Raw genomic sequence first — 15,000 nt, 5'->3', positions numbered from 1 at the left:
AAGACCATGGTGGAGGTGGAGGGCAGCAGTGTGCATGGTGCAGGCCCTCAGGTAACCATGGGCGTGAACATGTGAGGGGAAGCTCATGGTCAGGGGCAGTGGGAAAGTGGTGGTGGAACCTGTTTTATTATTGTTGGGTTTTGTCTGCACCTGTCACTCATTGGTAAGTTGAGTAATGAGCCCTGTCCTGTAGCAGAAGTGGCATTTGTTGTTATACAATTGGTAGATTCTCGCCTAAAATCCTTCATTTTTTTTTTAAATCAGAGTCCATTTTTACAGCACCTAAGTTCAGGTAATGCAAAAAAGGCTCTTAGAAAGGGCCTCAGCTCAGCCTCTTGTAGAAGAGAAGTGCATGGGCAGGACAGAACAAGAAAGGGGTGCAGAGGATGTCAGTGTATCTGCCATTTGCCACAGCTGACAATACCAGATTTGTGCCCCAGCACCTGAAGGGATCAGGCCAGGCTCCATGTATGCCAGGATGTAACAGGAAGATGCAGGAAAAGAAAGGGAAACATGCAAATGGATAAGAATTGCTAGCTTTTCTTCTGTCAAAATGTTCTTAAACTCCCCCTCTGGCTTTTCCTCTTTTTCGTTGCAACTATAATCCCATTTGCAGAACATAGATTGAAATGCTCTTTGCTCTCTAAAATTCTTGATCCTTTACAATTTCAGATACTTGTTTCAAAACGTTTGTTGCAATGTTAATGTCAACAGATAGCTTCAGTGAAGAAGCATGGGGATCATATAGGTGTTTTCTGGGAGATAAGAAAATGCAAGTCTAATTTGTTTAGTGCTGCCAGTGGTAGTTGCCTCCTTGGTAAATGGATCTAGCTGTTGGTGGGAAAGGAGCTCCTTGCTTCTTTCCCCAGTACTGGAGGAAATGGCCTTCAGACATCGTACAAAAGACAGTGATTTGCAAATCCTTTCACAAAGCCTTTTCTGTGTTATCTCAGATAATGAGAATTTCTCAGAGGTTCAATTCTTGGTTTTGCAGTGAAAATCCAGCAGTTATGAGATCATTAAACTGTATGGTGCAGTTTTTAGTATAGCCTATGTAACTTCTGCCAATAAATGCCTAGCCCCTCCCCCACAAGCTGCAAACCAAAAATGACAAGTACTGTAATGTTGAAATTGGATCCAAAGGGATTTAGCAAACTGAGCATTTGCCATATTTAGTGTCATCAAAGTTTCTTCCTCCCATACTTCAGTGATGCACTGCTGATCTTCTGATTAGTCTGATAGACTGTTTCTCTTAAATCACTTACCCTACCCTTCCTAAACCCTCCTCCTTGTCTCTTCTTGGGTGAAATTCATGCATATACTTAAATATGCCTAAATTGACAACTAGGGAAAAAAAAAAAAAAAAAAAAAGTGCTAAAATGTGTATTTAGTCCATATCTAGTTGTGCCATTGATTTACTTAGGAATCTGTGACACTGTGTTTTGTTCCCCATGCACTGAAACTGACAGCTCTAAGCAAAGTCAAATAAGATGTTTAACAAACCACATACCCTATCGTTTTTAGCCTTGCCATTGTACCCTCATGGCTGTGAGCCAGAGCCAGATACACCACCTCCCCCAGCCACACAGCTCTGCCTGTGTTTGTGTGCACACATATGTGTACATGTGTGTAGCTGCTTCCACATTTCTCTTTCTTGCTATGTGGTTCGCTGGAATAAACAGTGATGAATGTAGCGGCACACAGTAATTTTAAACTAAGTTTCGAAAGCTGGAAAAAAAACTTTTTCTTTATTTTTTTCTGTGAAAAATGAAGATGCTTCTCTGTTCTGGGGAAGTTCTGCCAGGAAGGGAGAAGGTGACTTGTACTGGTGAATGAAAGCCACAAATGTCAGTGTCCCAGCACACGTGCCGAAGTTGGTCAGAAAGAGAGGACAGCTTGCTGTGCCACTTGATATCTGTCTTCTCTGTGATGTTGCCATAGGCTCTTGAATGCCAGCTGCAATAATTAAAGTCAGGTATTGTTGCTATGCATCACAAGAAAAAAAAATCCTAAATGGTTCTGTAGCTCTCTTATAAAATCTTTCTTAAAAGATATCATCAGAACTTACAGTTATGACTGTGACTAAATGGTTTCAAGCAAGGGAAACACCATGCTGTAAGTTTAAATTAAAATATGGTTAGAAAATTATTTATTTACTTAAAACATGCAAAAGAAATTGGCCTGAAGACAACAGCTGGATTTCAGCCTTGCTTTGGCTCCTGCTCCTCCATCACTTTTGCTCCCTGATGTTTTTTGCAGTTACCATCATTCTCCATATATTAACATCCCTGCAAAAACTCCAGTCCTTTTTCTCGTGCTTGTTGAACAAGTCAGCCCCAGCTATGAAGTCTCAGGCTCCCATTCCTATGCCTGGCATTTTGTTCTATGCCTTCCCACCTGCTCTGTGCACTCACATGCTCCTCTGCGTAGCTGCCAGATGTGAGTCCACTGTAGCATGGAGTGTACCCACTTTTGCAGATGTTTGCTCTACTTTTGCCAGGCGAGAGCCATGCTGGTGGGGAAGAACCTCATTAAGGCCAGTTGTGCTACTGTCTTAGCAGAACATACTTAATGCACTTTGAGTTAGTCCTGTAAATGTCGGTGAGATTATGTCGGTAAAACAATTCAAACACCACCACTTATAAAGTCCAAGTAATAACGCTGTCACATAAGTGCCCTGCAAACCCTTGAGAGTAACATTGGCTGCCAACATTTTCAAAAGTGATGATGGTTTTAGGCCAGTTCCATTTTGGGATGCTCAACTGGAGATCTGTTAATGAGAGCCACTTTGTCAGGAGGTCCTCGATGGTCCATTTTCTGATGATGTGTGCCCAGTTCTGCATCCAAAAAAGAAAACATCCTAAATTACTGAAAATTCTGGCCACTCGTGTGACTATTTTAGGAACTCATGTCACACGCACAGAATCACACAGAATGTTTGAGGTTGGAAGGGACCTCTGGAGATCATCTGGTCCAACCCTCTTCAACTTTTCCAGTTGCATCTGCAGGATTCATCTCAATCTGAACTGGTGCTCATCAGGAGTGTTAAAGCCTTCTAACTTGATTCTGGTCTAAACTGAGGCCTTGTATGCGTGTTTTTTGCTTTATGAAGGTACTGTAAAGGAGAATTTATAACCACCCTAACACTCCTTTACACAACTCAAGCAGTGTAAAGTGGTCTCAAGAGAAGTGAAAATCAAGTCAGTAACTGCTAACTTCCATCTTTGAGCTTGCATGCTCTTCATCTACAAAATGCAACGGCAGTCTGAGCACTTGTAATGGGACCAGAAGTGGGCCCAGGCTGATGGGACAGTTGTTTATTTTAGTATTACACTCCTTGCATTTTTTTCCTCAGCTGTATACTTCCTCATTCAAGGGCTTTATTGTTGCAGTGTTTCAACATCGTTCTCCACATTCTTAAAGAAAAAGTCGGAATGCTTCTCTCTTGCAGTCTGCAGCAAGGAGAATAAAGCTGAATCTGCAGTTTAAGAATAGCAAACTTAACTGTCCTGATACCTCTAAAGAAAAAAAAAAATGAGACATCTATCTCTAGATGGAACTTCTTTCTCACTTAAAAATCTTGCTGTCAGGAAATTTAATTGATGCCCTCAGGTCTTCTTCCTTTTGTGCTGTTTTGTTTTGTTTTCTAAATTTCGAGGAGGCTCTCTTGTGAAACAGTAAAGCTTTCCTTGAAAACTGCACAGGAATCGGAGCCGATTTGTAAATTGAGTAAGAAAAGCCATGGCTTTCAGTAGCAGGATCGTGCCATGCACGTATCAATTAATGCTGCTTAATCAGTTTCTGCAGTTGGTGGAACTGCAGCTTGTAGTTGGAAGCTATTAGGGAGGGAATCACAGGAGGAATACTGTTGCAGGACTACGCTCGTTTTTTATGTTTGTGTCCTCTGGATTCAAGGTGTTTGTATAATGAAGTTGGCACATTGATATATGATCTATTTTTTAATGTCATTACAATTTTAGTTCCCTCTGCCTTTTTGTCATTGGGTTACATTTAAGCACAGCAAGATCAACTTTAAACTTCCTTACTCAACAGCTTTATTAGTTATAACGTACCATGACCTTTCTCAACATTCTTAAAGAAAAAGATACAGTGTAATGTCACTTTACTTTGCTTATTGTTCTTTGTTGTGGTGAACAAAGCATTTTCTACAGTGGCTATAGCACATAATTATACAGCTTTCAATAGCGGTGTCTTGGCACATATCAAAGTTCAGAAGAGCCTTTAGAAAAAAAAAGATGTTTTGTGGCAGCCTAGGGAGGGTCTCATCTTTCCTTCAGAAAATAGTTCAAGGCTCTTCTGTCAAGCTTCCCTACTTAGAGCTTTTTCTCCTCCTGCTTCATAAAGTTTAAAGGGGATTCAGTGGAGTTCTATGATCTATTTCCTTTGAAAGATTGTTCCTTTGCACAGAGAAGTCCTTTGACTTCAAGAGTTCACAGATTCATGTCTTTAGGTATCATATGTCTGACCTTATCAGTTACTCTATTTAATGTAGGAGAAAAAGTCTCAACTCTTTGTGTTTGTCTGTTTTGCCTCTGTGAAATGATTTGGTGAAAAGACCATCCTTTTTAACACACCACTGAGAGGCCGTTTCTGACTGTAACCTACCCTGTGGCTCTTCTGAAAAAAAAAAAAAAAAAAAAAAAATTGTCCTTGTGTTTTGTGTATGGATGATTTCACAGTGAGAATAGAATTATACAAGGACAGGCACACATAAAAAAAATCTTTTGCTCTCTTTTTCCTAAATGATCTATTGGCTATTTTGGTGGCTGCTACTCTGGTTCCCCAACAGGCACGACCATTTAACAAACACAGAGATAGCGGCTGGAGTGCTGGGCCAGCAGTAGGTTTTCCCTTGCTTCGACCTACCCCAAAGGCCTTCATAATTAATTGTCCTTCAGAGATGAGGAAAGTTCAGAGACAGTGTGTGTAGCGATGTCTATTGTCTGACATTCAGTTCTCCTTCCCTCAGCTCTTTTTCTTCGTTCCACAAAGGGTTATCAATAGGAGCAGGGAGCAAGCTCTCTTCTAACAGCTGCTGGTGGTGGCGGTGCTGTCTGTGGAAGGTATCATTGTGTTCAGCCATCTATGGATTAAATGGCTGCAAAAGTTCTAACAACCTTTTCAAACGGGCGTGTTTATTTCATCTGGATTACACAGACCTATTTAGCTAATTAAAAACTTTCTCAGAACCCCTTCTCTTTTATGCGGAGGAGGAAAAAAAATGGCAATGCTTATGTCATTATGAAGAAGGGCTGCCGTGAAACTTTGGTAAATAAATGAAAAATTTGATCAGTCCACTTTGATCAAAATGCGCCAAATAAGCGTTGGTTCGTCTGTTGAGTTGATCTGCGCTTTTGTTTGGTTTTGTTTGTGGTTTTTTTTTTTTTTTAATCTTAGGAGGAAAAAGGGGGCACAGTAGAAAAAGCATAAAAGAAAACATTGGTGTAAGCTGTAACAGACACAAACACTTGCCAATCGAAAAAAACTGCCAGGGTTCATCCTGCCTCTGCTCATAACATCAAAGTACAAAGAAGCCAGAGTTGGCTAAACAGATTATTAATACTGTTGCACCTTCTGCAATTCATTTGGAGACTCCTCTGTGGTGTAATTATTAAACTTCACATAAAACAGGACAAAATTATATACGTGCTTCCTTGTTTCCCCTTATGGTGCGTTACACAAAGATACGATGCGGTTAGTAGATACGCAAGAAGTACAGTCAAATTAGGGCTGTTTATTAACGATCGTTATGTTACTGCTCCAATTAATTGGGCGAAGCCAAAAAAGACAAATACAATCATTCTTCCACTGAGCAGTTTTACTAGCAAATTAGGGAGGTTTTAATATTTTTTTTTTAATCTCAAAAAATATCTATATTAAAAAATAGAACTCCACGTCAGACCTTTACCTGTATTCCTAATAAATGCATCACTTTGCCATGAAAAGGGATAATCATGTAGAACATTTTCTGGGCTCCCTCTCACTTCCTTAATGCAAAGAAGGACTGCTCAACAATCGAGATCAATTATTGCACGATTAAGTTATTAGGCCTGGCATTTGGAAACAGGTTTTCTGTATTTAAGAAGAAATCGCGTACAAAGTAGATGCAGCTAATACAGTAATGCAAAAAAAGATCATAAAAAATTAAAGTTATTCTTATGAATCTTTCATTAGAAGCAATGAAAAGGGACACTGGTGAAGCCAAGTGCTTTGTTCTTCTGAGCTCCTCTTGGAGGGCCCGATCCTGCAAACCATTACGTGCCTGAGTGTTCCTTCTGCCAGCGTCCTGGTGGCGCCTGCAGCGAGTCCCCTGCTCTGTCACCGTTCGCCCAGGCGGGCCCGTGGCAAAGGGCGGGCTGCTCTGTTTCAGCAAACAGATGCTCCCTCTAAAAACAGGCAAAAAGTCCTGTAAAAAAACGTGCCGCCGAGTCGCACAGCTGTACCAAGGCAGACGCTTGCTTTTACACAGGGAGAGCTGTTGGGAAACGATTTAAGGCTACTCAGAGCTTTTCAGATTACTCCCCACCGCAAATAACATGTTAAGTACTAAATTGCCCTAAGCGATGTTTTATTACTGATCAATAAAATAGTAATCTTGTCTTTTAGTGTGGAAAAATATTTTAGTGGGATTTTTCCTGCTTTCGTTCCTGGATAACAGTAAACCAGAAAGCACAGCCACCGAAAAAAGCCAAACCCATCCTTGTTTGTTTCTAATTTTGCTTTGGGGGAATACTAGGATTGTTCCAGCTGAATAGTGCAGGGTTTCTGTGCGTGCGCCTGTGAGTGCATGGAGCGGCAGTGTGCTGTGCTCTGTTTGGGTAAAGCTTTTTGTCTGTTCTTTCGTTGTTTTTTTTTTGTTTGGTTTTTTGGTTTTTGTTTTTTTTTTTTTTTTAACAGTAATTTACTGGTACTCATCCTTATTGCCCCATCCTCTTCTCAAACAAAACAACCTCTTTTCCAAAAAAACCCAGGCAAAAACAAAACAAAACAAAAACTTGGCAAAGTCTTCCGATTCCTACTTGTCATTTCATTTTGCATTCAACAAGGGGTACTGGGAATTGAAACGTCAACTGGAGATGGAGAAAAGCACCAATTTATCGTGCGCTAGCCTTGCACAATTCAAGATTTCTTTTGCTAGCTGCACACATTATCCCCAACCTCTCGCCACTCTCTTGTGGCAGTTGTGAGGAATGGCTGTTCCTTCCCGTGTGTGTACTGCAGGCCTCTAAAGACTCTTATTTATTCTCTCCCATGTCACCTTGTGTACAGTCTGGTCTGTGACACTGATGGTGATTATGTCATTATTTTGCTCTGGGGGCTTTGGCACATCTGCAGAGCTGATGCACATCTTCTTTGTTACGCTGGCATACGTCCCATATCGCAAATGCTTCATTAGCCTTACTGCCTGCCTCCTTGCCAGACAAGAATACCCAAATCCAAGCTTCTTTTTGCTCTGTTCTTTTGTGTCTGTGATGAGCCTTTATTCATCTTCCTAGTTCTTCCCTGTTTTCTATTTTTCTATGTAAAACTGATTTCCAGATGTCTGTCGTTCTCCAAAAATCTATCCTGGATGAGGAGTGAGAAGCAAGGTGAATTTTAACCCATGTTGTCCCTTGCTAGCATAAAGTCTTATCCCTCTGAGCTTAAATCCTTTTCAATTCATCCTATACCAAAAGAATATGTGAGACTACGCAGTTTCAGTGAATAGGAACATTTTAAAACTTGGCGTTTGATAAAAAAGAAAAAAACAAACAACCCAACACAAATATTATTTGTCTTAGCAGCTAGCAAACCCTAGTTGTGGTAATGGGGTAATGGGTAGCATGCAAGCCGCTCATGCTTTTCTAGACTTTCTTCCTTTCTTGTGGACAATATAGTTAAATTTCTCATTCAGAACTTCTGGGAAAGCAGTGAAAGAAAACGGTGTTCGCAAGACCCGATCGACCGGCATTTCTTATATGCTGTGTGTTCTCGCTCCTTTTTCACATGAAAGGGCATAGAACGTTTTGTACTGTGAAAATTGAGGAAAATGTTTGATCTTCTAAACTTTATCGAAGCTCTTCTATATAACTGTCATACCAGAGAGATCTGAAATAGTGGGTTAGCTACTAGCTTCATGAGATTTTTTCCATCCCCATCCCACCCACCTCACACTTTTTCTTCGTGACACTGAGTTAAATTCTGGGCTGGATTCTCAGGTTTTGGTGTAAATCAGCTCCAGCAGTCATTGGAGCTAATTAATCCATGCCAATTGAAGAGCTGTATTTTGTTGTATAAAGTCAAGTGTGTGAATATCTGTTAAATGTCAATTGAATGAAAAAAAAAAAAAAGTTCAATTTGTTTGTTTTAAAACAAAAAAAATTGAATGCAGACCTGGATCTGGAGCCACAGAGCCATCCTGTCCATGGCTGTGGGGAGGAGGGAGGTGTTGTTTTTATTGTTGTAAGGGGCCCTTGCCAAAAGAGGAGGTCCCAGCTGATACAGTCTCATAGTGTGGGGTCTGGGCTGTGTGACTGACTTTAACAGAAGTCATACAGATAGGATTGCCCATCCTGTAAGGTTCTGAATAGGTCACCTTCAAGCTTACTTGATATCTTCAACATATTTTAGAATGGACAAGAGTTAAGTTCTTGTAATACAAATGAAGGATTTTGTATAACTTTTGGAAACCATGGGAGAGATTTAGCAGCTTCACAACCTGTGCTATTTTCCAGCCTAATGCAGTGGGGACACTATTTTAAGAGATGGTTTAATCTGTAAGACTGAAATATTCAGTCTGTGAGGTAGCAATGGCAGAATATTGCAGAGGTCTGTGGGGAGTGTGTGGCTGCCACCTACAAGAGATGGGGAGAAGCTGGGAACCACAGGTCACTGTCATACTGAAGTGACAATAGTAACATAAGGACTGAAGTTAAGAAATGCTTTCGAGTCCAAGAGGGAGGGTGTCCTGGTTTCTCCCATAGTTACACAGAGCCCATCACTTGGCGTATTGCTGAATTTTGTTGTGCAGAGAAAGCTCCCCACATTTTTCTGATGTGAGCGTGGGTGGGTGAGAGGAAGAGGGACAGCCAGAAGGGCCGGCTGAAGTTAATCAGCATATCAGAGATGATTTCTCCCTGTAGATCTGGAAGGGGCAAGGTTCATCCTTCTTATCTGCAGAGGGGGAAGTTACGCAGCCTGCTGCTGCCTCGTTTCACTGTGCCATCAGAGGGACTCAGGGACCGCCCCAGGAGGCACGGTTTCAAGGCACAAGTAGAAATGTGCCTTCAGAACAATCTGTAGCTACGCAGTAGTCCAAAATTGCTTATGAGATGTAGCCTGGAAGTTGCTTCTGCGTGTAATGGAAAGGCTATGTGGAGAGCAGAAGAGTGGGAAGCAGAAAGGGGGAAGCACCTAGGGGACTTAGGTGACTACAGTGGTGTAGGCACATAAATGTGTTTAACACAGTAGTCTACAACTTTAGAAACTTTTTAATGGTAGAGAGGGGGAATCAACACTGAAAAGAAAAGCCCTTTGAGTGCCAAGTATCAGTGTTTAGGGATAAGCTGAATGGCTTATCTCAGACAATTGCAGAGAGGGCTGGCTCCATCAGGCCTAGCCTTGAGGTTATCTCATCCAACTCTGTCTACAGCTGCACCATTTCCTTCCATGAGGGCTAAGGAGGAGTCAAACGACAGGGAGCTCAGTCCATTAGGATTGAGGTCTTTGTCTCCCAGCTCACTAAGCTGAGTCAAAGGACAGGGAGCTCATCCATTAGGATTGAGGTCTTTGTCTCCCAGCTCACTAAGCTGACTGACCACAGGTGGACCCAGCACTGGATTGCATAGTTGGGTGCCCGCAACCTGGATGAGGCCATGCACAATTTCCACAAACCATGCACAGTTTCCTTCTGCAGCCCCTACCCTCTGTCATGGGAGAGAGGAAAGGTCTTCTGATGCCAGAGGGCATGCTTACCACCTTCATACCACCCCCAACAGGACCCCAGTGACTGGCCATTTCCTTGCCAGACTGATTAACCACCACCTGCTTCCATCCCTGCCTCCCAGCCCCAGCACACACAAAGCAAGCAGGGAAAGGGCACTCTGGTAACTGCTGGGGCTTTGTCAGGGGCAGGCATGGAAGACAAAGGTGACTGCAGTGCAGAGAGATGAGAAGAGCAAGCAAGAGGAAGCAATGCCGGTTATAGATGTTTACTCGCTGTTATGACGTTTTTACACGTTACAAGATGTTCTTTAGATACATAAGCCTTTAATTGGTGCTTCTACTACAGTGTTAACGATTCATCTTAGAGGCCAAATTCTGCTGAGCTTCAGAAAATCCTTACATATGACAAGGTCTGCAAAGCACCTCTATAATGTCTATAATGTGAGCAGCAGGCTGTGCCATGAGCACCCTGTGGTCCTGCAGCAGGGCCAGGCCTGGGTGGTCATCCTCACGCTCACCTTCTTGGACAGGTGCTCTGTGGGCGCCTGTATCTAATACCTGCCAGAGTTTGGCAGCAGGGTATATAATATGCCACTTGGCATTGTAGGCAGCCTCAGGCAGCAGACTGCGTTTCCCCATTGTGTGGCTGAGTTACACTCAGACTATTGGGCATATGAGTTTTATTTGTCCTTCACATTTTGAATGAGACACCTTCTTGGGTGTGAACTTTCTGCGATCCTTCCTTCCATTCCCCAACATATACTAAACCCCCAACTATCACAAGCCAGAGGAGCCTTAGTGATTTTTCCATTCTGCAGCAGTGCCATTGGCAATGCAGTACGTTAAGGGCAATCAGAGTTTCCATTAGGAGCTTCTACATCTCATGCAGTTCTAATTTATCAGTAAGGCAGAAAAGGAGACTTGATAATCATCTCTCCAGCTAAATACTATCGATGATTTTTGAGTATGGGGAAAGGGGAGAACTGAACTGCAAGGTTTAAGAAGTCTAAAAAAATCGTAAAATGGAAAGTCCTTCATGTTAGCCTTCTCAGGTCCGGTTACCAAGTTTTGTGCTTAAAAACTGGTGCTTTGAGGCCATGGTGTTTGCAGCAGACCGTAACATTCTGTGATGGATAGGTTTGTTGCCTGAGCCACAGGCACAGCAGTGCCCATAGAGACCCTGGGGGGCAAGATGCCTTCTGTGCACTGTGAGATGGGACAGGGGTCCGGGCAGGGGATGAGGAGCTTCAGCAACCTGCCTCCTGTTGTACAGGAAGCTTGCAGTGTATTTCCCATTCTTTATTTGTGGAAAAGCTTAATTGAAATGCAAGTGATTAAATCTAATGTATCACATAGTATCCATTTTCACTGCACTACCACTTTCACTTCCCTGATATTATCAGACATCTCAGCAGCCCCACTGTCAATGCCCATTCTCCCTCCTTTTTGTGAGCGTGGCAGAGGAGATAACAGTGAGCCAGTGGTAGACTAGTAGTGCCCCAAACCTCACATGAAGGATAAGGCATCTCAGCTTTGTTTCAAGCAAACACTTTCAAAATGCATTCTTAAATCATTCAAGGGCCACGTGTTTTCCAGCTTTTCACAGAGTGAAAAAAATCCAGCGCAACAGTAAATGCAATAAGAAACCTTTATCTCTTTCCTAATTTTTCTCTTCTGAGCAGAGCTCAGACTAACACTTTTCCCACACACCAGGCTCAGCACTGCAGTGTCACTGCTGTCCCACAGCAGTGGGCTCACCGTCCTGTGGCACTGAGGCTGGCAGACTGCATTGAGCAGCCACCCAACTTCTGGTTCATATTTTTCTCTTTCCAAAAAAATCTGTTCCTTAACAGATTCATGCAGTAAGAGCTGTGTGAGGAAGCCTAAAGGCACCAAACATGGTGGCACCAGAGGGCTGCTGTTGTAGTCAAGGGATCAGGGTACAAGTAGCAGTGGGCAAGCTGGCATCTGCTCCCTATAAAGGTTTTGGTAGAGTGCAAAGTGTGTTTACTGAAGTGTCCAATAGTTTAAATATTTTTCACTTGTGTTTTTAAAATAAAAACATCCTTTCCAACTATTTCCCTCTCCTCATAAGTGATAATGGAAGAGGCATTAGCCTTTCCGTCAGCTGAGCCAACCTATTTTTTTCTAAGAGGTGTCCAGGATGTTCAGCCAATTGAGTGATCTAATTAGCTGAAAATTGTTAATTTCCTTTACCTTATAAAGCACCTAACACAGAAACTGTTAAATAATGTTAAGTGTCAGACTTAAACTGAGAACATTGGGCCATATGCTGCCATGGCTTTCACGCCAAAAAGTGTAGCAACTTACTCCAAAACCTGCCTCCAAATTCTGTGTGGAAGCCAAAGCCTCCTGCTTGATATGCTGCCACACCAACTTGCACTGAGATGGTTCCACGCAGCAACTCACCATGTGTGTGATGGGTCATGAAGGGTTGGGCAAAGGTGCAAGGAGCTGGGGCTCCCATGAGATATTGCACACACATTGCCTCTGAAAGCACAGGAAAACAGGAAAGGTCTGGACAGGGATATCCTGGAAACCATGGCACATGAGTGCCTGCAGCTGCAGATCGTGTGAATGCCCAGTCTGCAGAGGAATCAGTGAATGTGTGAGTAGACAGGGGAGAAGGAAGAGCTTCTTCTAGCTCTTCAATAAGGGGGAGTTCACCAGCTCACTGGGATGAACCTCAGGAAGGGGGTGGTTCCTGGTGTTACCAGCCAACCTGCAAGCCCACAGAAAAGGTGGCTTCCTGTAGTAAAATGCCTTGCTGCGTTACTTCTGACTTGCCCCAAGAACTGATCTCTTACAGGATGGAGAGTCTGGGAAGAGCTTGTCCCCCAAAGGTTTCCACATGTTTAGGGGCCAGCTTGCCCCAAAAGCCTACAAGCTTAAATCTTCCTCATATAAGAGGCTCAAGGCGATGTACGGGTGATGTATGTAGACTTTCTCAAGTGCCTTCTTTGAGAAGGTTCTGTCATGCCCCCCAAACTCATCTTTTACACTGGATCTCATATCCATCATCAGCTGAGGTCAGAGTATCCCAACTTAGGGGTACTTGTGAACATCTAGTTTATACTTTGTTTTCTCAGCAAAAATATTTCCCCTGAATCATCTGCTGTTGCTGTACGTACGCTGTTCTGGACTGCTGCATAAGCTGTTTGACCTAGAGCTATACATAGTGAGGCTGCTTTCCTTATCCCAGAGAGGCTCACCGTCACTGGCTGTAATAGAGGTTATTTACTCCTCATCCTTGGGTTAGGAGGTTCCCAGCAGAGCCCCTCACTCCTGCCACATCCAGATCACCGGGCCAGAAGCATGGTCTGGCCTCCCACTCACCCCTCTGGCCTGTTTACCTCCCATCACCGTGACCTTGCTATCTGCAACGTGAGCAGCCTTCACCAGCTGAAGACCTCTGATCCCAAGTCCACTAGAGATTTTGGCTTTCCTAGTTGGCAAGACGACTTGTCGCCCACCAGGTCAACATGAATAAAGATTTTTTAAATCCATGAAGTCCTGCAAAAAAAAAAAAAAAAAAAAAGAAGCTGCCTCTCTGGTTAATTTAACCTCTCCTGGCAGCCTGACATCTTGAGCTGTCTGTGCTGCACTTGTTTATTTGTGCTCATAATTAGGATAAAAAAAATCCAAACAAACATTCACCAAGAATTCTACTTTATATAAAATTTGAAAGTAAAATCAATCCTGACCCAATCTTATCATTTTTAAAGTATGTTTATCCAGCTTTGTGGTAGGAACAAGCAGACTGTTTGAAGGCCACATAGTTTTCAAACCTTGGTTGCAACACGCTACCCCGTTTTGAAACCGTCTTTATCTAGCCGAGAAAACTAAAATCTGTTTGACAAAGTAGCACTCCAGCCAGTTTATCTTGCAATATGGCTTTAGCTCACAGAGGCTATTGATTTCCTTAAATTAATGTTTACAGAATGCTACTGAATTTCACTCAACGGGACATTGTTCTTTTGAAGCTTTGTAAAATATGATACAGAGTGTTATTGCCGTTTGTTCCTTTGCTAAGACTGATGAAACATTTATTTTTTTTTAAGTGCAGCCTTGAACTATAGCTGTTTCCTACAAGTGTGTTTACTCTTGGAACATTAGTAATACAACACACTATCAGACTCTAGCACAATACCACAGGCAAAGTCTGTAGGTACGCTGCGGCAGCCTAATCGTATAAATGGAGCTGAAGTTTAACGCAGATTAGACATTGTATGAGAAAAGGTTTCGAGCTTAGCCCAGCTGTCCCTGTCTGAAGGATCTTCAGATCTGTGTGCCACAGCCAAGCAGTTGTCTGACACTGTTACAATATTAGAATGGTTGCATTGGTCTTGATACTTCTAAAGATGGGACCCTGTCCTGAAAACTAGTGTCTGATCCTCTCTCCCTCTGCCCCCAGCCGAGGGAGCAGCTTTAAGGGTACCATATGCGTTGTGTGGAGGATCCTGATCTAATCCCTTAGGAGGGCTCTGAGAAGTGCCTAAGTTATTTCTAACATCCTCTCAAATTTTGTTAGCTTACTACAATGAAGTAGCTGTTACCTATCGCCAGAATTTTGAAGGAAATCACGGCCAGCAAAGATTTGACAGCTTTTCTATTGCTTTCTGCAACATCACCACCATTAGACACGTCAGTCCAAAAAATCTTCATTGTTTGCTTATGAGAACCAGCCTGCAAACCTACACTGGGCACCTTTTTAGGGTGTTGTGCACTTTATCCCACATGCATCAGAGCAAACAGCTCAACTGAAGTATGAATGGGAAAAAAATGCTCCTGAGGAGATGTGTGCCTCCCCAGCCAGATCCAGCAGAGGTGGGCTGGCCCCAGGGGACGTAAATTCTCCCTTGAAGCCAATGGAGCAGTGAAAATTTACATCGCTGAGGAGCCGCTCCTTGGTAGCCTCCCACGTGTATTCAAGGAGAGGGACTTAAACTCCACGTTTACTGCCTGCAATATTAATGCATCAGCTGGCAAGGGAGACAAATATGAGGTCATTTGGGCACCTAAGACGTAGGCTTC

The 15,000-nt window shown here is 42.8% G+C and overlaps 1 protein-coding gene across 3 annotated transcripts in view; it reads left to right on the top strand.

Annotated features, from left to right (window-relative positions):
- PROX1 (prospero homeobox 1) overlaps positions 1-15,000 on the top strand; it is a 47,508-nt gene that overhangs the window by 20,863 nt on the left and 11,645 nt on the right. The gene's annotated exons all lie outside the window — the stretch shown is intronic.

This window comes from Meleagris gallopavo, chromosome 2 (assembly GCF_905368555.1).
Source record: "Meleagris gallopavo chromosome 2, MGAL_WU_HG_1.1, whole genome shotgun sequence".
Taxonomy (NCBI): domain Eukaryota; kingdom Metazoa; phylum Chordata; class Aves; order Galliformes; family Phasianidae; genus Meleagris; species Meleagris gallopavo.
This window is presented reverse-complemented; position numbering and strand designations above follow the sequence as displayed.